Below are 22,104 nucleotides of genomic sequence, written 5' to 3' on the forward strand. Positions count from 1 at the left end.
GTTTACATTTCTCACGTGATACAATTCAACACAAGATAACATTATGTAAAGTTCGGAAGCGGCCAGCTCTGCTCGCAGGGAAGCTTCTAAAGCCTGTGTTAACCTTTTGAATGCAGTTCTAGTAAAAAAAAAATGCTGGTTGTATATAATATGCTGTAAAAAATCTATTACAGCAAAGTAGAAATGCTGAGTTTCATTCCGCTTTAATAATTATCCTAGATCCAATAGATCATTAAACTAATCGGATTAACTTGAAGCAATTTACTTACAAGAAAATGCTAGAAATAGGAACAATGTGCAAACTACAAAGATGAGATCAAAATTCATACATGCAAGACGAGTTTCATTTTTTTTTTTAAGTTTGTTAAGGGTGTTCCGAAAGCAGCAATCACAATCATACTACATGCAGAATTTTTTGGAGAGATTTAGCTTGAAGAATGCGCAAAAGTGTTCTGAAAATTGCATTGCAAAATTGACTTGTTTACATTTAAATGTGCATCCTCCAGCATTGTCCTCTCCACTCCTGCTAGTCCCTACCCTCTCTTTTGTTCAATTAAATAAGGTACCATTTTCTAAAACCAATACAGCCACACATACTAGGTGCCAAAATGTTGGCTGAACTTTTTTTTTAGCAGACCATAACACTACACCACAACCAAATGCTAAATAGTTAACTTAAATTAAATAGGGCAGACCATTGTTGGCAACCATCCACCTACAGACAAATTGTCAGTAAAAAATTAGCCAATATTTGTGTGTCTGTACTGCCCATATTTTCGTCAGAGGCACCCATAAAAAGCTAGTGGTCAGGCCGGCCTCCTAGTGCACATGTGGATTGCAGTGTAGGCAGACCATGTCGGACTAACTTCTCTTTAGAACCAACCCTGTTTGTCCCACCCACAGCAGTTTGCACAGCACAGCCATAAGCCAGCCCATTCCCCTTTAGGTTGAAGCAGTCCCATCAGCCCACCTAGAATCTTCCTTGTCTCTACTGCACATTAAGCCTCATCTACACGTGTAGATGAGGCGGCAATCCGGCAGCTCCATTAGCCGCCGGATCGCCTCTTCCGCGTCCCCACTCGCCGCGCGTGCACCGGAATCAATACCGCGAGATTCTCGCTCGTCCCCGCGCCACGCCGCTTATCTTTCGCTTGATTCCCTGCCATTGTCCTCTCGCGGGGAGCGAGCAGGGAATCGGCGGTGGGGAGATCCGTCCTGTTGGATCTTATCAATCAAGCCGCATCAGCGGCTCGATTGATAAGGAACATCGCGGCCGCATCTACGCATGTAGATGCGGCTTTAGGTTGGAAAGCTTGGGCCAGACTCCCCAGCAAGGTATCTGCAGGTAGTCTACCCCCTCCCCCACCACCACCACCACTGTGCTTGTGTGGGCTAATAAAAAAACATGGTACCTTATCTTTGCTTCCCCCTTCATGTGTTCAGCTCCTGAACTGTACCCCCAAATCTTACTGAGCAGCCACAGCTAAGCTTCACACTTTACCTCGCCTCGGCTGCAGGACAGGTCCTCCTCACTCAACTGTGTAGCCTGTCAGCTGGTGGTTCTCGGCACCTGGCAGGCATTGGCACTTGCAAGGTAAGGCAGCACAGTGGCTACACAGAGGAGTGTTGAGGACCTGGCCCAATTACAGGGGCTATTGTTATGCCCCTGGTGAGCAGTCTGGCAAAAAATGGTGGGGAAGCAGCACCAACTCCAATATTAATGAGCCCTAAGTATCAAATTACTATATTTTCCCCTACAGTGTTGATTGGGAGGACTCCAAGGATAAATGCATCAAAATGAGTTGTCTCAGTCTGCTTTCTGCATATCTATCACTAAGACTTAATAATCAATATTATAACAGGGTAGCCAAATTTCCCTTCATCAACGAAGGTTGTAAATTGCACAAAGTGCAAGTAAACACAGGCCTTCATTGTATCTGCTGAATTATGCTGCAGTGTCCAGAATTTATTAAGCCACAGTGAAGCACAAGGCGCCGCGCAGCATGTTTAATAACATACTTTGATGTCCACAAGCCTTTACTGGTGTCAGCAGAGACCATGCTTGGAGGAGGAAGATATTTCCAAAACATGCCAACTTCATATTATTACAGACTGTTCTCCGGTCAATATTTAAAGTGAGTGGATAGTATATTGGCTGAGGGCTATGCCTTTGACACAGGTGACGGGTCTTGGCTCTTGCTGTTCAGTAAGCCAGTGCCTATTCAGTAAGGAGACCTTGGACAAGACTACCTAACACTACTACTGCCTACTAAGCGTGCCTTACTGTTACTGGCTGCATCTCAGGAGCTTTTAGTCTTTCACCCGCAGCGCAGACAAGACACTGTTCTGTGTCTTGTCTTTTTAAGTAATGTACCTATAATTGCCACTTCTATCTCGCTGTGTATTTGCATTATTTTTATGTTTATGCTTTTTTGTGAATGGATGCTTTTAATGGCAAGTTAATAAAACTGTTGACGTTTTTATAACTTGGTTACAACCCATTCAGCACAACATGAACATTGACTTGCATATACCTAGCAACAGATCATTAGTCCATGTAATTGTACAAGAGTATCAATAACAAAGTAATAAGAAAGCAGTGTAAACCTGCCTATACAGTACGCACAGAAAGGAAAGAAAAAAAAATCACATACTATGCTTGATTCTTACACCAGCTTAGATTGCTAATAAATAATAAAGGGCCACATACCTGGTTTAGAAGCAAGGAAAAACCTCTGATGAAAATATTTCTGGTATTTTATCAGTACAAAAAAGTAACCCTTCGTTAGAGGAGTGTTTCATCAAAACACTCCTGGTAATCTTATCAAAATGAATCAGAGCTCAGCATAAACTATCATAATCAATGATGGGAGATAAATGCTAATTACTAGATTGCAGCACTGCCACTGTTCTGATGATGACTATATAATCAGTTCATTATAACCGATTTACATAATCACTTTTATAATCACTGAGGAGACTGTCATCATGGTTATTGTCTGAAAGATGCTAGTAAATATTGTGACGCTGAACATTTTCCTCTACATTACACATAATAGTACACCGCATGCAAATGTGTGTGACATATAGTCTCCATACACATTAATCAACTCCCAGATGAAATAACACAGCTTGCTACAGATTTTTATGAAAGCGTAGTAAATAAGGATCAGAAAGCACAGGAGGAATTAATATGCAATTGTTCATGTTCTTTTTGTAACTTCTTTTTCATGCAGTGTTGAGGAAACAGAGGTTTCACTGGTTATAGCAGAAGCCATCATTGGTACTGATTACACCACAGAGATGCTTGGCAAACTGGAGCAAAGGAATCAGAAATATCTCACTGCTGCAAACCAAACTTTTTCCACCGACCAGTCGACCAGTCACCACCCTAATCCACCTAAGGGTAACTCCAATGCAAAAAGTAAGAAAGACCGGGTCTCGCACAACGTTTCGGCCCGAGAGGCCTTTTTCAAACGTTTCGGGCCGAAACGTTGTGCTCTGCACTGTGGTATTTGCAATAAACTGGCCAATTCGGACTTAAATCTAGGTCGAGACCCGGTCTTTCTTACTTTTTAAACTGTAGCAAAGGAGCAGCAGTTGCCTAAAACAGCCAATCCAATTTCATCTGCAGAATGAAACAGATATTCTGATTGGTTGTTATGGAATATTGCTCCATTTCTGTTTCAGTTTTCATAGTCAGCCCCTCTGTGTACACGTTTCTACTCCTAATCCTGCACCACGGTGTTCTTACTAGAGATATTTTCCCTACCTTTCGTGTCCCTACCTCTCCCTCTAGATCTTTAACCTTTGGGAGGATCCTCCTCCTTTTGTCTCCTACCTGTTTATGCACCTCCATTACCGTACACCCATCCTATGGATCTGAGTGAACTCTTGAGTGAACTCGACTTGCCTAATCTCCATGCTCCTACCCAGTGACTGACTAAGCATTACCTTGTACTCATAGGGCTTGATTCACAAAGCGGTGCTAACCTACTTAGCACGTCTAAAGTCTTTAGACGCGCTAACCAGGGTGCTGAGTAGGTTAGCACCGGATTTCTCAATCAGATCGTGCGCTAACTTTACGCGCGTAAAGTTTTACGCTAAGTCCCATAGGCTTTAATGGGCACTTCGCGCGGTGCGTCCTGTGCTCTGTGCAGTATGCGCATAAAGTTTTACGCGCATAAAGTTTTGCGCGCGTAAAGTTTTATGCGCGAAAAGCTTGTTTAGACGTGCTAATGGGGGTTTTCACAGGCGTGCTAACAGTTAGCACCGCTTTGTGAATCAAGCCCATACTGTGCTGCGTGATTTAGTTTGCATGTATTCCTGTATTGTCTTATTGCTGTATGTCACCCCTAAATATTGTCTGTAACCTTAACTCATGTCCAGTGATGCGTAATATGTTGGTGCTTTATAAATAAATAAATAAATATACGGTAATTAAGACGTATTTACCTTAGCAACTTAAGTCCCTACATGTATTGTGGCTGTAGATAATACCTTGATCCCACTGTATCAGAAAACATAAGGAACTGCAAAAGATATACAGTATTTTTTAAGCTAAAAATCCTTTCTTTTTGTTTCCCTGTGCTGTAGTCACATGTTTATGTTTACAAGAACCTGCATGAATTCCTATCACATGCTGTTTAATTTAATTTTTGCTTTCAATATTTGGTTCTAAGGTAATTCTCTGTCTCTGTCTAAATATTCAAGCAAAGAGTAAAAGTGACCTTGTACTTTATTATTAATTACCAGATTTCTATTTCCCAAAAATAAAAAAAACTTCTGTTACTACTTTCAGATATATCATTAGTGTAGTCATTAAAAGGGTGGACAATGGCCAAACAGTGCAGACTTTTCCAATAGCTTAAATCATCTTCTTCTTCTTCTTCCGATAGCTTCGGATTGTTCGGATAGCTTGCATCTTCTTCTTCTTCCAGTAGCTTAAAGAGACTCTGAAGCGAGAATAAATCTCGCTTCAGAGCTCATAGTTAGCAGGGGCATGTGTGCCCCTGCTAAACCGCCGCTATCGCGCCGCTAAACAGGGGTCCTTTCACCCCCAAACCCCCCCTGCAACACTTGGTCGCAGACTTGGTCGCTCATGGAGGCAGGGCTAACGGCTGCAGCCCTGCTTCCAGTCGCGTCTATCAGTGGCGCATCGCCGCCTCTCCCCAGCCCCTCTCAGTGAAGGAAGACTGAGAGGGGCGGGGGAGAGGCGGAGATATGCGCTGACAGACGCGCGTGGGGCAGGGCTGCGGCGGTTAGCCCTGCCCCAACCAGGAAGCGCTCCCCCGCTGCACCGAGGGGATTTGTGAGGAGGGACCCCCGTTTAGCGGCGCGGTTTAGCAGGGGCACACATGCCCCTGCTAACTATGAGGTCTGAAGCGAGATTTATTCTCGCTTCAGACTCTCTTTAAGACTCTTTAGATAGCTTCAATCTTTTTCTTCTTCTTCTTCTTCTTCTTTTTCCGATAGCTTCAGACTCTTCCAATGGGTTCAATCTTCTTCTTATTCTTCCATGGTTCTAGTGCAAGCTTTAAAATGGGCCCCTCAAGCACTGTATTCATAATAGTTGAGATGGAGAGAAAAAAAACTTCCAAGGGCAGCCTCAGTCTCAGAAAGATTTGAGCAGAAGAGGGGTAAAGTGTGTTAATGATTATCACTATTCAATGCATACATAGTGATACACATAGTGATGATCATTACGAGCATAGTATCAATGAACACCGAATACAGCCATTCAAGGACCTAGGTGGATGCCTCTGGTCCTGGGGCCCCGATGTGGTAGCAGCATCCCCTTTTGCTTTGCCCCAGTATTCTAGATCCAGGTAAGTGGAGTGTTCATGCATTTTGTTTATCACAAAATTAATTTGAAAGTGATTTATTTTGCACCAATTAAAACTTAGTTTCCACTCATGTTATCTTTCTTTCCAGTACAATCTGTGAAATAAAACTGTTCACCAGGACTGCAAAAAAGGCATTCCTCCCAAGTGGAAATATAGAGAGAAGTGGTAACCAAACTGAGGTTTTAGCCTTTCCCACTTTATTTGTATCGTAAAAAAAAAAGCAATGTTAAATGTAGATCATTAAACATTTAGATGGATATACAGAGAGATTGTAGCATAAAAGGGGAAAAACTTTTTCTGAATTTAAGTTGCAGTTCTATGTCAGCCATTTCTATCATTTTTGTATCATTTGTAAGACCTGTTCTACGTTGCCCTTCAGCACTCAATCAGCTATGAACCTTCACTGAAAAATGACACCAAAGAATATGTTCTTGAGTCTAATATTCCTCTGTTGAGTACCATAAGGTAGTTCTTACATAACATTGTGCCATCTGTGTCTTGGCAATATCAAAGGATAATTAGGCTTGTCATGTATATCCCAATCTAATGAAGGAAGATCAACTCATAAAAACGAATCATATAAAAATTCATGATTGCCCAAATAAAAACAATATTACTTACGGTATTAGTACTGCAATTCATCTTCTGCACACACAAAAAATGTAACCATCATAAACAATCCTGAAAGCTTAACAAATAAAGAACTTATTGCAACAGCACAGTGATAGAACTATAAGGTTTAAGACTCCACTAATTCTAATGGCTTTTTAGCATCAATTAAAAAATATGGAGTGTTGAAGTGTTGTTCATTACCTATCCACCATTTAAGAAGACAGTATATAAAGCCCACCAGACTATATTAAAGACTATCAAATTACATTGTAATGAGGCTGAGTAGGTCTCTAAACAACCAAACATTTCTGTGTAGTCCCACATGGTAACTGGAAAAGAGCACCCAGCATATTTACAGTCACTTGAGAGATTATACAGGCTGGCATGCACAAAGGAGGGATGTCTGCTTAGCCATCCATTCTTAAGATGGCCACTAACGATACAATTTTTTCATCCAATCTTACCATTTCTATGTAATATAAGGTAACTGCCTGAATTATCCATTCAATATATTCTCACTCACTTTACCCTTATACTACATAGATTTGGTAAAATTGGATGAAAAAGATTGGATCATTAGTGGCCACTGTGAGTAAGCGTCCAATGTAGTAGCCTTGGATAAGAAGCAACACCACTATTGTATTGTGTCCGAATGGAATCACTGTTGGCATGACACAGGACTCATGGCAATATTCTCTTTTTTTTTCTATACACAGTTGATTTTACAGATGCCCCAACAGAAAATAACTTTTCACGAGGCTACTGTTGTGCAAGCTTTATATTTTTTCTTCAATATTTTTGGGGAAAGAAGTAGATTCTTAGCTGTACTTCTTGTCGCAATGCTGTTATTTCATATCTTCTATACATTTATATACTTATGTAACTAACTGTTTTTCAGAGGAGCTTGCAAACTAATGCCTTTTATAGTCAGTTATTAATTTATGTTTCTGCTGTTGTGGAAGGCCATTTTTTTTTTCGTTTTTTTGTGGGGGGGGGGGTCAGTTAACCTATCCGTGTATGTTCATGGGATATGCAACTGAGAAGAAGCTGGTGTGCCCAGGGCCGGCGCTACCATAGAGGCAAAGGAGGCAGTTGCCCCAGGGCCCCAGAGCCTGTAGGGGCCCCCAGTGGCTACAAGAGGAAAAAAAATTCAAAACAACCTTATAGTTTTTAAAAAAATCGATTTTAAAGTTTCAAAGGAAAAAAAAATACACATTTAAAAACCCGCTGACTTTAATGGTTAATAGCAGATCTACCTTAAATGCTAGAAACCCTAAATTCGCAGGATATGTAAAGGAGATCATTGGGTATAAGAGGAAAAACATTTTTTCAAAAAGACCTTATAGGTTTTGAGAAAATCAATTTTAAAGTTTCGAAGGAAAAAAGTATACTTTTAAATGCAGTAAATGTCACTTTTAGTAGCAAACCTAACGGTAGTGTAATTTTACATGTATCAAAAGAAAGAGCAATGAATTTCCTGACGGGGTTTCCAGGAGGTCCATACGCAGCCGCAGTGTTTTGGCCAGGGATCACTATACAGCCGCAATATGGCTGTATGAAGATCCCTGGCATTTTTTCCTATTTTCTCAAAAAAATGTATGTTTAGAGTGTGGGAATTTTTTTTAAAAGTTATGTGGGGTACCCCCTCCTGAAACTTTTTAACCCCTTGTCCCCCATGCAGGCTGGGATAGCCAGAATGTGGAGCTCCGACCGATTGGGGCTTCACACCCTGACTATACCAGCTGCAAAAAAGGTCCCTTAATGCCAATTTTTGTTCCACGGTATCTGTTGGGGGGCCCCCAGGTTTATTTTGCCCTAGGGCCCCATTGTTGCTTAAACCGGCCCTGGGTGTGCTCAAAGGAATCCAAAACAAACATGGGGAGAACATACAAACTGCATGTAGATAGTGTCCATGAAGCAGAACAATCTTTTCTCACACTTCCAAAAATTTTATTTTGAATTATAAACATTATAAACACAAACACAAATTACTAGTTTTTGTCATGATGACATTAATGCTACCAAGAATTCGGACACTGACTGGCAGAAATTAACCAGTGTATGCAGTAGAGCATGCTGGTGATGTGCCCTGAGAGACCCAATCTGCAACAGCATCACCATCATGTGGCTGTACGGCCATGCTACATTTACCAAACAAATGCTGCAAGGTGCTACTTCTCTTCACAGATCACATCTTTGTGTTTTGGCACTGCCTTTAAGCTGTTGCTGCTGTTGGCCTATATTTCAGCACTGTAAACTTATAAATCTTCCTACACCCCTCAGTTCAAGCAGCGCCATGTTTCATCATGGGTATACCTTTCATTTTTTATTTTTATTTTTATACTGCTGTTGCACTTAAAATACTAGAAATATGAGATACGATTCAGACTCTGCATGCCTGGACATTTGTTATATATTTTATTACAATATCTTCAATCTATAACAGATGAGCAGTTGTAGTGGAGGTACAATAATAATCCAACAACAAGGGCATATTTGGGGCTTGACTCACTAGCCGGCGCTAAGCCGGTTAGTAAGCCCTAACAGTTAATGGGCGCAAACCTGGGCATTAGGTGGTTTGTGCCCAAAGATAGAATAAAGCCCCACTCAGTGCAGCGCAGCGCGCATCACGGGTAATAGTGTGCGGTGCAATGATACTGTCGCACCCGCTGCCCTGTAAACGTCGCGCCCGGTGCGCCGAAGCTGGCACCTCGGGTGCCCCTAAAGGGTGCATTGATGCACCGTATCGGGTTTTGTTTACAGGGCAGTGGGTGCAACGTTATAGTCGCACCACGCACTATTACCCGTGATGTGCGCTGCGTGCACATTGAGCGGAGCTGTGCGCGAAGAAGCTTTGCGCGACTGTTAGTGCGCGCAAAGCTACTTAGGGGGCACAAAGTGGCTTTTCACACCGGCAATCTATATTGTATCTGCCCGCCACTGGGATGAAAGGTGTATACTGGGGAGTACTGTCAGGATTAGAGGTCCATCACTCCTCCTCATAAATCCAACACGAACAAACTTTCCCGGCAGGAGTATTTGAGAAAGGGCCTTTGCCCGAAACGTCATGCTGTTGTTATGCTGGTGTACCGCTGCTATTGAAATGCAATAAAAAGATTACTATGCACCTTGGAGGGTTGAGTTCTGCCGGGAAAGTTTGTTCGTGTTTTCACACCGGCACTAACACTTAACGCCGGTTAGTGAATCAAGCCCCCTAAATGTTACATTTTTTTCTATCACAAATACCAGCAGACTAGTATTATGCTGTTGATGAGATGACACCATTTTTTTTTACTATTGTCACACTCAGGTTATTTTATGTATAAAATATATACCTCAGACATAAAGTGTCTGGAAATTGTTTTTGAAGAGATCAGCAGTGTTGGGTAACCCCCTTCCTGAAGCCATCCAGGCTTGTTTAAGCCTGGTAGGAGAGACGGTCCCAGCATTTCTTGTACCTGGCAAATAACAAACTATGGCCTTAATTCTGGTAGGGTTTTCAAACAAATTACCTCATGTATGGTAATTTACCTGATGAGTTATGACATTTAGCAATTCTGGTAGGTTTGAGTCATGTTTTACCTCATGGGGTAAATTATGAGGTGATTCTTGAGGTGATTTGCATTAATTTTACTGAAAATAGCTATTCTCGTGGAAATTAGGGGGCATGTTAGCACTGTAGCACATAATTTACAGATCAGTTTAAAGCTCAACACACACCATACAATCTTGGTTGTACAGATTTACCAAATCTATGTAGTATAAGGGCCAACAGATTGAAAATACCTTTAATGATTGATTGGATAAGCTCTTATACTACATGAAAGTGGTAAGATTCAACAACCAAGATTGTATGGTGTGTGTTGAGCCTAAGACCTGCCTGTACCTAGAGGTAAAGTAAATTTGTATGCATTTTGTAGTTTTTCGTGGAGTTCCTATTCATGCTGTGTAATACAAAAGAATAGTAGAAATAAAACTCCAAATATTTACTGAATGATTTTTTTTATAGGGGATGCCTATAAATATACTTTTCATAGGTTGCTACATAATCAAATACACCTTCCCCCTTAAAAAAAAAAAAAAAAAATCCTCCAAACACTATCTTAACTTATGGAAGACAATTAAAGACTATTATTATTTATGTACTGCATGCTTACCACTGAAATACCGCAAGTTTTTCCGCACTTTATGCATTTACTGCACGTTTTATCACATGTTTTACTGCATGTTCGGAAATGCAGAAAACTCTTGCAGAATTGCTAAAAAGGAGGAAAATACCACATGAGGTATTTTACCTACAAAAAAATATTTACCTCACATAACTACCACTGTGCGCCATTAGCGTTGCGGTGTAACGTGTTGCTTTATAGTAACTGACTGCGGCAGTGAGTTACAGATAAATGCGCACGTTAACACATTAGGTACAGAGAAGCATAATTTTCTTTGTCTGTATGCTTCACTGTGCCTCACTGTATGCAATGTAACATGGCCATCACATGTGGTACAACTTTTTTGTTCCGTTGCATTGAGTTAAAACAGAAACACAACACAACGTCCCACTGTGAACCCAGCCACAATTAAATAAACACACATGACACAAGAATTACTCATTTTTTTCTTTTCTTTATTATCTGTTCTGTTCATCTTCTGCATTTATTCAATTTTGATACCAGACCATGCCTAGCTTGCCCCTCTTCTTCCCCAGAAGACTTTGATTCAGATAACTTTTCTGTTTAGCTAGTCTAATGCTGGGCATACACGAGGCATACACGGCGCTCCTTATCTTTTGCTCGATTCCCCGCTATTGTCCGCCCGTGGGGATCGAGCGGAGAATCTATCCGGCGGGTCATCAAACCTGTCGGATATTATCAATCGAGCCATCAGCGGCTCAATTGATAAGGAGGTGTCGACCCGTCTATGCCCAGCATTAGGCCTTTTAGAAGTCCTCATTCTCTATGTGCTAAATGAAATCATGGACTGGGGATTCCAGGTGCGAAATTCAACCTTGTTGAATCCCAGTAGCTGATCTGAAAGCTGGGGCAGTGCTGTAGTGATTGTGTAAATGAGTGCATAGGTCAACAAGGGGATCTACAATCAAGTCTGAAAAGATTTATACTTTGTGCAGTCTCAAATTAATTACAATGATTAGGATACTTATTAAATCAGAATACAGCAATTTGGGCACTTGTTTTAACTTGGACAGCACGGTGGTAGCAGTGGTTAGCGCTCTAGCCATGCATCGCCCGGTCTCGGCCAGGTCAACATCTGCAAGGAGTTTGTATGTTCTCCCCTGTCTGCATGGGGTTTCCCCGGGCACTCCAGTTTCCTCCCACATCCCCCAAAAAACAGATAAGTTAATTGACTTCCTCCTAAATTGGCCCTAGACTATGATACATGTACCACACGATACATCCATAGACATATGACTATGACAGGGACTAGATGGTGAGCCCCTTTGAGGGACAGTTAATGATAAGACAATATACTCTGTACAGCGCTGCGTAATATGCCGGCGCTATATAAATACTTAAATAAATAAAAAATAAAGTAGATTGTACTGTGGAATATGAATAAAACCTTTCACTATTAATGACCTTTGTCATAATTGTTGCCTTTGTCGTTTTCTCATTAAATGTTTATGTATTTTACTTTGCACAGTTGTATTCTTACACTCCCTCTCCTTCCTCAACGCCAACCTATCATCCACCCAATTACATTTTCTGCACCTCTTTCTGGGTGCCCACATAGGTGGGGAAGATGTCCCAATCCTCAATACTGGGGAGAGAGGTGATATGAAGGCAATGCTCCCCAACCTTGAAAACTACTCCCCATAGTGAAAAGCATATGGAACAATGAAGGGAGCTCCAAACAATTTAGGGGGGGATTTAATATTGTTCCGTTGAATTTATTACAAACTGACCTTTCTAGCTAACGAAAAATAAAAATGATGACATGGGGTAAGCAGCAAGATGCCACAGTGGGGGAGATCAAACAGTTCATAGAGAACAAAAGAAAAACAACAAAGATTCCCTGAGGATAAAAACAGAAACTTAGGTTCAATTTAGCAACAGTGTGGATCTAGAAAATTGTGTATTTTCTGTGGGAAGAAAATGCTAGAATGCAAGGAAAGCAGGGTTTTATGTGTGGTAATGGGATGACAGAGAAAACAGAGAACTGAGCAAGCAAGTAACGCACTACTGAATAATGAAATGAGAAAAAGAGGATAAATGAATAACACATAAGTAAAATGAAAACAAATCTGTCATAAATATGCCCCTTTACATGCGTGCATTTTTATTACGCAAAGAATTTTTCAGTGAAATCAGCCATCTAGTCACATTAAAGCAAAAAGTCATGAGAGAAGCCAAAGTAAGTGCAATTGCTTTATGTATATATGACTACAGCAAGATAGATGTAATAGGAAATGACGGCTAGGGCAGAATTGAGCTTTACAGCTAAAACAAAAACCTCTCCCCCACATTTCTGTGTTCATCCTAGATACATTAACAAGGATATGTAATCTGACACCGTTTCACAGGGTCCTTACAGCACTCTGAGGTTGAGTTACATAACGCGCATTACGCGGCTTGCCTTTGTAGTTTGACACTTCACTAAATAATTTTTTTTGCCATAAATGGTTATTGCAATACTTCTCATAATATGTCATTTAACTCAAAATGAAGAAATACAAAAGAAATACAGAGCTATTAAGAAGAACTACTTAAGATATTGCTGTCAGTAATATAAGCCTAACCGTTCAAATGTGGCACAGTTAAAGGAGATTTTAAAAATACATATACTTATATCTAAAATGTTCTGTAATACTCTTATGATAATGATAAGACTACATTAATGAGCTGCCTGAATTAGTCATGTTATGTTCTGTCAGTTTCTGTGTATCCAAGAATTCAGCTACACGCCTAATTAATTTTACAGCAGCATGTTAATTAATAATAAGCGAGTTTATCAAATTTATATTTCAGTTTTTCTGAAAGAAAGAGCAAGAAAGATTATATATATCCAGCTATATTGTGCCTATACTGTCCATCACGAATTTACTCTAGCATTCCAAAATCTAAAAAATCATAAAGAAGGCACTCATTTTGCAATGCTTAAAAACAAGAAGAGAATCGAGAGCCCAATATGGTGCAGTATTGTCAGGTAAAATGAAGAGTTCAATACAATTTTATGTATATATATATACTCACAAACACGGGTTACCAATAGGCAACCACTTTAAATGCAGGTGGGGAGCATTAGGACCTGACCCCACTCAGGTTAAGAAGTCGCTCTCTGTAGATAGTAGATGGGGATGCACCCCTCTGTGACAGAGGCGCTCAAACTTATTGCTTGACCCACTGAGTTGTGCTCCCATTTTTGCCTGAGGAAGCGGGGTCACGCCCGCGAAACGCATTGCATTTGTGGAATTGAATAAATTACTCAAGTGAGTTGTTTTTTTTTGTAAGAGGGAGGTGAGTCCACCTTAACATCCCCCTCTCCTTTTAAGCGGTTTTTAAAACGTTTTACTCTACTCTGGCGCCTCTGTATACCGAGTTTTTGCTGGACTCATTTTGCAATGCTGCAGCTCACAAAATCAAAGGAACATTATTCAATCAGGGTGTGGCACCAAGACAATAACAATTATTTCATTTTTTTTTTCTTTTTCTTTTTTCTTATTATTTTAAAATAAATGTTCAAAACTTTTTTCTATTCAGCGTACGTTTGATAAAGGCGAGAGTTGAAAAGGGCACAGGAAATAGCTGGTAGTGGAATATCGGTAAACGTATCAATATTCTACTACTTCATTCCTAAAGTAATATTTACCAATATTTTACCATGACCTAACCTCTCCCTTCTCTAACACAGAACCCCCCTTAGGGCCCTTTTACACTTAATCATTTGCTCTCAGTTATAACTGAAAGAAAACTGATTTTTAAAGTAATGCCCATGTTTTCCTATGGCACCATTCACACTTAACGCATTTTAACTGAAATCTTTTTTACAATGCACTGCTATGGAAAAAACGCGTACTAACGCACACAAACTGATTAAGTGTAAATGGGCCCTAAAGTTGCCTAACCTTAACCACACCTGGTGGCTGCCTAACCTTAACCCACCCCCCATGGTGGGCACCTAACCTTAACCCACCCACCTGCACCTAACCTTAACCTCCTGATGGTGGGTACCTAACCCACTTAACCGTACCCCCTACCCCCAGTCCTAACCTTAAACCCAAGTTCCTGTTGAAAAGGGCGCCCGCTATAATGACGAGTGTCGGGGCCGCCAGCTATGTGAACTGTGGCTATTTGTAGCAGCCTTTTCAACAGATCGTGTTTTAAACCCTTTTCCACTGATCCTCTCTATGTAGGCTAGTATTGCCATATTAAGGGCACCCAGGGGCACGTTCTCACCTATGTGAACATCCATGCAAGCAAGAACTAGCAGTGTGTGATAAGAGATTAACATTTTTTTTCTATAGTTTTCAAAGTGTGATTGCCATTTTTAAGCACTTCATTAATACAATGATGACCATACATAATTCCCCAACAATCAGTGATGTACCTGCTAGAATACAATTAACTTAAAGTGGCAATCAACGCTCCATTCAAGCAAAGGCAGTAACTGCAAGAGCTCCTTCATGCCTGAAAAGGTAGCAGAGCACTGCCAATTGACTCAGGTCTCATGATCGCCTTTGCTTACTAGAGAGATACTAAAGTACTGATCCTGATTCAGTAAACACTTTTCCTGAATTTTGTCACAGGATTTATTTTCATACCTCATCAATAAAACTCCTTTTGCAGATCCCAGGAAGCATAAAAAGTACTCAAAAGGAGTTGTCCCAAATTGACCTTACGTTTTAACTTCTTAACACAACAACAAACATTAAAAACTGTTTAAAATTAAGGCAAGTGTTGGCTTATCTCCATAGCTGTCACTAACCAGCAATTCAGTGATATGAAAATGTGTTGAACACAATGATAGACAATGCAATTCATAAGACACTGCTCATTTCTTCAGGTCAAATAAAATGACCAAGCAGTTAGACTAATAAGGCACTCATTACCTCATTGGTCTATAGCCGCTTGAACTTTTGTATTGACCAGAAGTAGTAACCTGTGGTTGGCGCTTCCATTAAGGCATGGGGGCAATTGCCCCAGATCCCTGAGCGCTTCTGGGGCCCACAACCTCTCCCTTAACATTTTGTCATGTGTAACATGCACCAGATCACACAGGCAGTGGGATGAAGATGGGCAAGCATCTCCAATACAGCAGCCGGAACAGCCAGGTGAAATACAAATGCTGCTATTTTGCTGAGGCCCGATAGCAGATATAGCAGATCCCGTAAAGTGTGGAGGCCCAGCGCTACCCCAGGAGCACAGTAATTTTAAGGGGGAGGACAGTGGCAGCAGCCAGCTAAAGGTACATTTTACTGGGGGATGATCTAACAAATTGTGTTGCCTCCCATTGTGCTTAAAGGGAAACTTAACTGAGAAGGATATGGATGTTTCCTTCTAAACAATACCAGTTGCCTGGCAGTCCTGCTGAACACTTTGGCTGCAGCAGTGGCTGCATCACACACCTGAAACAAGCATGCAGCTAATCCAGTCTGACTTCAGTCAGAGCACCTGATCTGCATGCTTGTTCAGGGGCTGTGGCTGAAAGTATTAGAGACACAGGATCAGCAAGAGAATCAGGCAACTGATATTATTTTAAGAGTTAAAATCCATATCCTTCTCGGTTTAGGTTCCCTTTAATTTAAAACTGTAGGGAAAAAAGGGGGTACTCACCGCGGGAGGGGGGAGCCTCTAAATCTTAAAGAGGCTTCTCTTGTTGTCCTTTATAGACCCCTTCCATTGATGGGACCGCTGAACAGTGTTCACCTCGCAGAGGCGCGGTAGCTGCTTGCCACTCAGGCTGCAGTGGAGATAGCTGAGCCCAATTGGGTCTGCTCTTGCACCTGAGTAGTAGAGTGGACCAAATTGAGCTCGTCTATTTCTACCAGAGCCCGAGCAGCAAGCAGCTACTGACCTTGTCAGTTGGCTTTTGTGGAAACCAGTGCTGCAATGGGGCATGCAAAGGAGGAGAGATGCCTCATTAGTATACAAAAGCTTCCCCCTCCAGAGGTACGTACCCCCTGGGGAACTTTTTTCACTACAAGTACCCTTTAATACATTTACATATCACTGAACGAAGCCTTTGTAGTGTTTTCTACTCTATAAGGGCTTGTTCACACCTAAGGCGTTTTCGCCTTTTTTACGAACCAGCGATTTTCAAAATCGCTCTAAAAGTGTTTGTGCAATGATTCCCTATGAGAGTGTTCACATCTGGGCGGTTCAATACCAATCCGCTCACCAAAGCGCTGCCTGTACTATTTTTGGGGCGATTTGCCTCAATAGAAGGTATAGGGAAATCGCAAAGCGCTTGAAAAACGCTTTGTATAGCGATTTCCCCAGCACTTTCATGAATAAATACATTGGCTATCATTCATAAAGCATTCCCGCATGCGGAAATGCTGAAAACAGCCGACTTTACCGAACACATAACAAGATCTCCATTCATAAAGGCTCTTTCCGCATGAAAAGCTGACATTACCGAGCAGAGCGATAAATCACTGCCTTGTGCGGTGACTATCGTAACAAATGTAACAAAATGTTAATTCATAAAGATTTACGCAAGCAGTATGAGGACGGGAAATACTGCTCCCTCTGATGTGGAGATAACCATGTTAAGTGAATGTAGACACAGACCTCCCAGGCAGCTGCAGTAAAGCAGAACATGGAGAAATGTATCAACTCGGCAGCTTCCTGTGTTTCGGCAAGCCTACCGCCTGCCTACCGACAGCCTAGTTCGGGAAATCTCCGCACTGCTATCGCAAATGGCAACATTTTTATGAATGAACAGCCAGAAGTCTAAAATACCGAAAGCTGTGTTTTCCCGCATGGATTTACTTTACCGACCACACTTTTATGAATGATAGCCATTGTATTTATTCTTTTCCAGGTGAAAGAGTTCACTTCCTGACTGACGTCAGAAAGTGAAAAAACAGAATAGTTCTGCAAAAGCGCTTAGAAAAGTGCTTTATAAAAAATCACAGCGCGCAGGTTAGCACCGGGAGATGCAAAAAAATTTCGCAAAAAATCAAAAACCGCTGAACAAAGCCTTAAAGAGGAATTTTACCAAGGAAGAAATCTGTACCTTTTCTCAAATAGATCAGCAGAAGGGTCTAATATTGTGGTGAAACGCATCCCCCAGTGCGATATATGACCAAGGTCCTGATAGCCTGCTGTTTGTGAACCTCATTGCTTTGTAGGAAATAATGGTGTTTCTAACTGCCAAGCAAGAAATATCCCCCTCTGTGCATAGAATTCACAGTAACGAACATTCTGTACAGATCACCTGGCAGAATTAAAGATGTCATGTCACCACCATTGATAAATTTCAGAATTTAAATCAGGGAGAGGAAAGATTTTACACTGACTAAATAATCTATAAGTGAATATTGTAAAACATAAGCTACTTTATTCATTATGTTATTTTCACTACAGTTCCTCTTTAAACTGCTCTTCTCTTCTGGCCAAACCCCATCATATTCCCAATATCATACACGTATGGCTAGACTCACTAAGGGCATGTTCATTAAGATAGATCTAGGTTGGCAATAATGATGGTCATAGGCAATTAAATGCAAGCCTGCAAAATTGCATGGACTTAAAATCAATTGCTGTTAGGTGTTAATAAGCAGCAATGTTTTCCTGGGTAATACTGGACTGTAAGTTGTACAGTCTGGATTGAAAGCTTCTGAAAGGGAAGATAATTGTGTTTTGAGCAATATCAGTCGCATGCACACACCCAAACTGGGGAATTGTTTTAATTGATTCTGCGCCATCCAAGATTTATTAGTGTAACATTCTTACTGCATTTACATCACATGTCCACAACTGCAATGGCACAACCAGTCATTTACTATATACTATTCTTTCAGCAACACAAGAGCTGTAATTCATTGCCACATAATAGCAAATTATTTATATCAATATTTCTTTGTTATAAGTAACAGTATGGTGACAAATAAACTGAACCTGCACCAAGTAAAATTATTTAAAATAAACACATGATGTACCTGCAAATGAATATTACATACTTAAATTTTGTCACAACTAAAATGTATCAGTAGCTGTCAGTTATATATCAGTTGCTGTCAGTTATAACTGATGAGCAAGGTAATGTCCATGTTTTCCTTTGGCTCAAGTGGGCGATGTTACAGTTTAATGGACATTTTTAAAATGGATGCAGAGGCATAGATATGGGTTGGCAAGGGGGGTACGTCCCCGGGCGCAGCACTGTAAGGAGGCGCAGAGCATGGCCACTGCACCCCAAAGTGAATGAGAGGCAGCTCGCTAGCTGACCAAACTGCCCCTGCTTCTCTCCCTCCCTCTGCAGAGAAGTACAAAAGTGTTAACTGCAGCAGAACAAAGGGGGCACACCTTGCTAACTATAGGGGGTAAATCTGGCTATCTAAACATGGGTAAGGGATGCACATCTGGCTATCTAAAAGTGGGGAAGGGAGGAACATCTGGCTATCTAAACAGCATTTGTATATTTGGCTCCACCCATGACCACACCCACATTCTGATGCATGGCCATGCCCAATTTATCCAGAGGGGGCGCAAAAGCTGTCTTTGTCCCCGGGCACTGAAAAGCCTAGCTATGCCCCCAGTATAGGTAGTATAGGTGCCCTCAGTATAGGTAGTTAGTATAGTTGCCCCCAATATAGGTAGTATAGTTGCCCCAGTATAGGTAGCTAGTATAGCTGTCCCCAGTATAGGTAGTATACTTGCCTCAGTATGGGTAGCTAGTATAGTTTCCTCCAGTATAGGTAGTATAGTTGCCCCAGTTAGGTAGCTAGTATAGTTGCCCCAGTATAAGTAGCTAGTATAGTTGCCCTCTGTATAGCTAGTACAGTTGCCCCAATACAGGTATACCAGTGATCTGAGGTCTACTAGAAACAGGATAGGCAAGGGGGACCTGTTGTGCCTGTCCTGCTACAGGAGGTGGCCTCCACTTGCTTCAAGAAGGTAAGCGGTGGCTGGGTAGGGACCCAGGAGTGAAGGGGGTGGGCAGAATGCCGCCTGATGCTGCTTCCTCATTAGAGATGGCTGAACAGTTCGTCCGGCGGGTAGTTTGCGTGGATATCAGCTACCTGCACCCGCAGCGGGTAGCGAATACATAGCGCGTTTGACCCACCTCCTATACCTCGTCATTGGGCTAAACTTTGACCCTCTACATCAAAGTCACCAGACTCATGGCAGCCAATTAGGCTGCACTCACCCACGGACCCCCGCCCCTCCTATAAAACTGCTGCAGCGTCGGCCATGTTCTCACTCTGCTGATCTTACTATATTGAGAGGAAGGGAGAGACATTTGGAGATAGGGAAAGCGTTAGGCTGTTGTTAGTTTGCTCCTCGCTGAATTGGCGCTTTGAGTCCGCAAGGAGAAAAGCGCGATATAAATGTTATTTGTCTTGTCTTGTCTTGAATGTTGTTGCTGAAAGCACCCCACAAAAGCTCTTTTGAGAGCTAATATTCTTCTGATGTGTTTTTTTATTTGTGTGTGACCACAGACAGGCATGGATACAGCCCTGTCGCAGCTGGGCCTAGTTGCTGTACTGTGCCATGCCCAGCACACTCTGTATTACCACTGCATATCTTTCTACTGTATTTGTGATTTAACTTAAAGAAAACCTGAACTGAAAATTAAAAGTCAAAATATACATACACAAGTCATACTAACCTCCTGTGTAGTCTACTCCTCAATCTATTTTTCCTCTCCTGTGTCCTGTTTGTCCACTGTGATCAATGGAATTCTCCGTCCTCCATTTTTCAAAATGGCTATTACCCCATAACAGCTTCCTGGTCAGCACACAGTTAAACTGTAACATTGCCCACTTGAGCCATAGGGAAACATGGACACATCAGTTCTCCTCTCAGCTGCAACTGACAGCAACTGATATATAACTGACAGCAACTGATATATTTTAGTTCTGACAAAATGTTGTCAGAACTGGAAGGGATCACTGTAAGAAGAAAATGGTGAGCTTCTGAGACAAACTGATGGCAAGGTAACTATGTAATGTTCATTTGAAGTTACCTCATGTGTTTATTTTAAATAATTTTACTCAGTACAGCTTCTCTTTAATAAAGTATAGCTATGACACTGCATAGATAGAGCCCACAGACAGTTGCAAGGCCAGCTGGGATTTTTAGTCCTACCACTGGCAGCACACTGTATTACCATACAATTGCATATCTTTCCACTGTATTTGTGATTTAACTTACTCAAGCATAGCTGTCTTTGTGGGTGACACTGCATAGATAGAGCCCACAGACAGTTGCCAGGCCAGCTGGGATTTGTAGTCCCACCAATGGCAGCACACTGAATTACCATACCATTGCATATCTTTCCACTGTATTTGTGATTTAACTTACTAAAACATAGCTGTCTTTGTGAGTGACACTGCATACATAGAGCCTACAGATAGTTGCCAGCCAGGCCAGCTGGGATTTGTTGTCCCACCACTGGAAGCACACTCTATTATACCAGTACATACCTTCCAATTGTATCTGTGTGACAGCATACTCTATTATACCGGTGCATACCTTTCCTCTGTACCTGTGTGACAGCACAATCTATTATACCAGTGCATACCTTTCATCTGTACCTGTGTGCCAGCACACTGTATTATACCAGTGCATACCTTTTCTCTGTACCTGTATGACAGCACACTGTATTATACCAGTGCATACCTTTTCTCTGTACCTGTGTGACAGCACACGCTATTATACCAGTGCATACCTTTCTACTGTATCTGTGATTGAACGTACTATACCATAGCTCCCTTTGTGGGTGACACTGCATACAGCCCACATAGAGACAGGGACAGTTAGATAGGCTGTTCTTTATTGCTGAAACCACCCCAAAACTAGAACCCTATTCTATTCTTTGAGTGTGTGTGTGTGTGTGGTGTGTGTGTGTGTGTGTGTGTGTGTGTGTGCGTGCGTGCGTGCGTGCGTGTGTGTGTGTGTGTGTGTGTGTGTCAGACACTGCATACAGGGCAGGCCACAGTCATTGCTGGGCCTTGCAGTTCTACTATCATGTTCTATCTATTACAAGCCAGCACACTGTCTGTCATCATAAGCTGTGCTTAGCTTCCAACTGTATCTGTTATTGATATCTGTGTGGGTTACACACTGCATACAGTCCACTGTCAGTTGCTGGCCCTTGTAGTTCTACTATAGTCTTCTAACTATTGCAAGCAAGCCAGCACACTGTCTATCATAAGCAGTGCTTAGCTTGTAACTGTATTTGTGATTGAAAGTACTACCATCTGTCCCCGAATATAAGACACTGTCTTATATTCTTTTTAGGGAGGAAATTAGTGCTAGGGCTTATTTTCGGGGGTGGGAGGGGCTAGATGCTGTGTGTATGGGGAGGCTCTAACCGCACCTCCCTTGTGGCTGTGTCCCCCTCCGTTCCAAGTAATTCCTCCGGTGGCGGTGGCATTGTAATCGATCTGTGAGGGCGCCCTTTGACCCTCACGCAAGTACGCTAGTTCGGGCTCTGCACTGGCGCTCTCTGCTTTCATCAT

The sequence above is a fragment of the Hyperolius riggenbachi genome, chromosome 5 (genome assembly GCF_040937935.1).
Source record: "Hyperolius riggenbachi isolate aHypRig1 chromosome 5, aHypRig1.pri, whole genome shotgun sequence".
Taxonomy (NCBI): Eukaryota; Metazoa; Chordata; class Amphibia; order Anura; family Hyperoliidae; genus Hyperolius; species Hyperolius riggenbachi.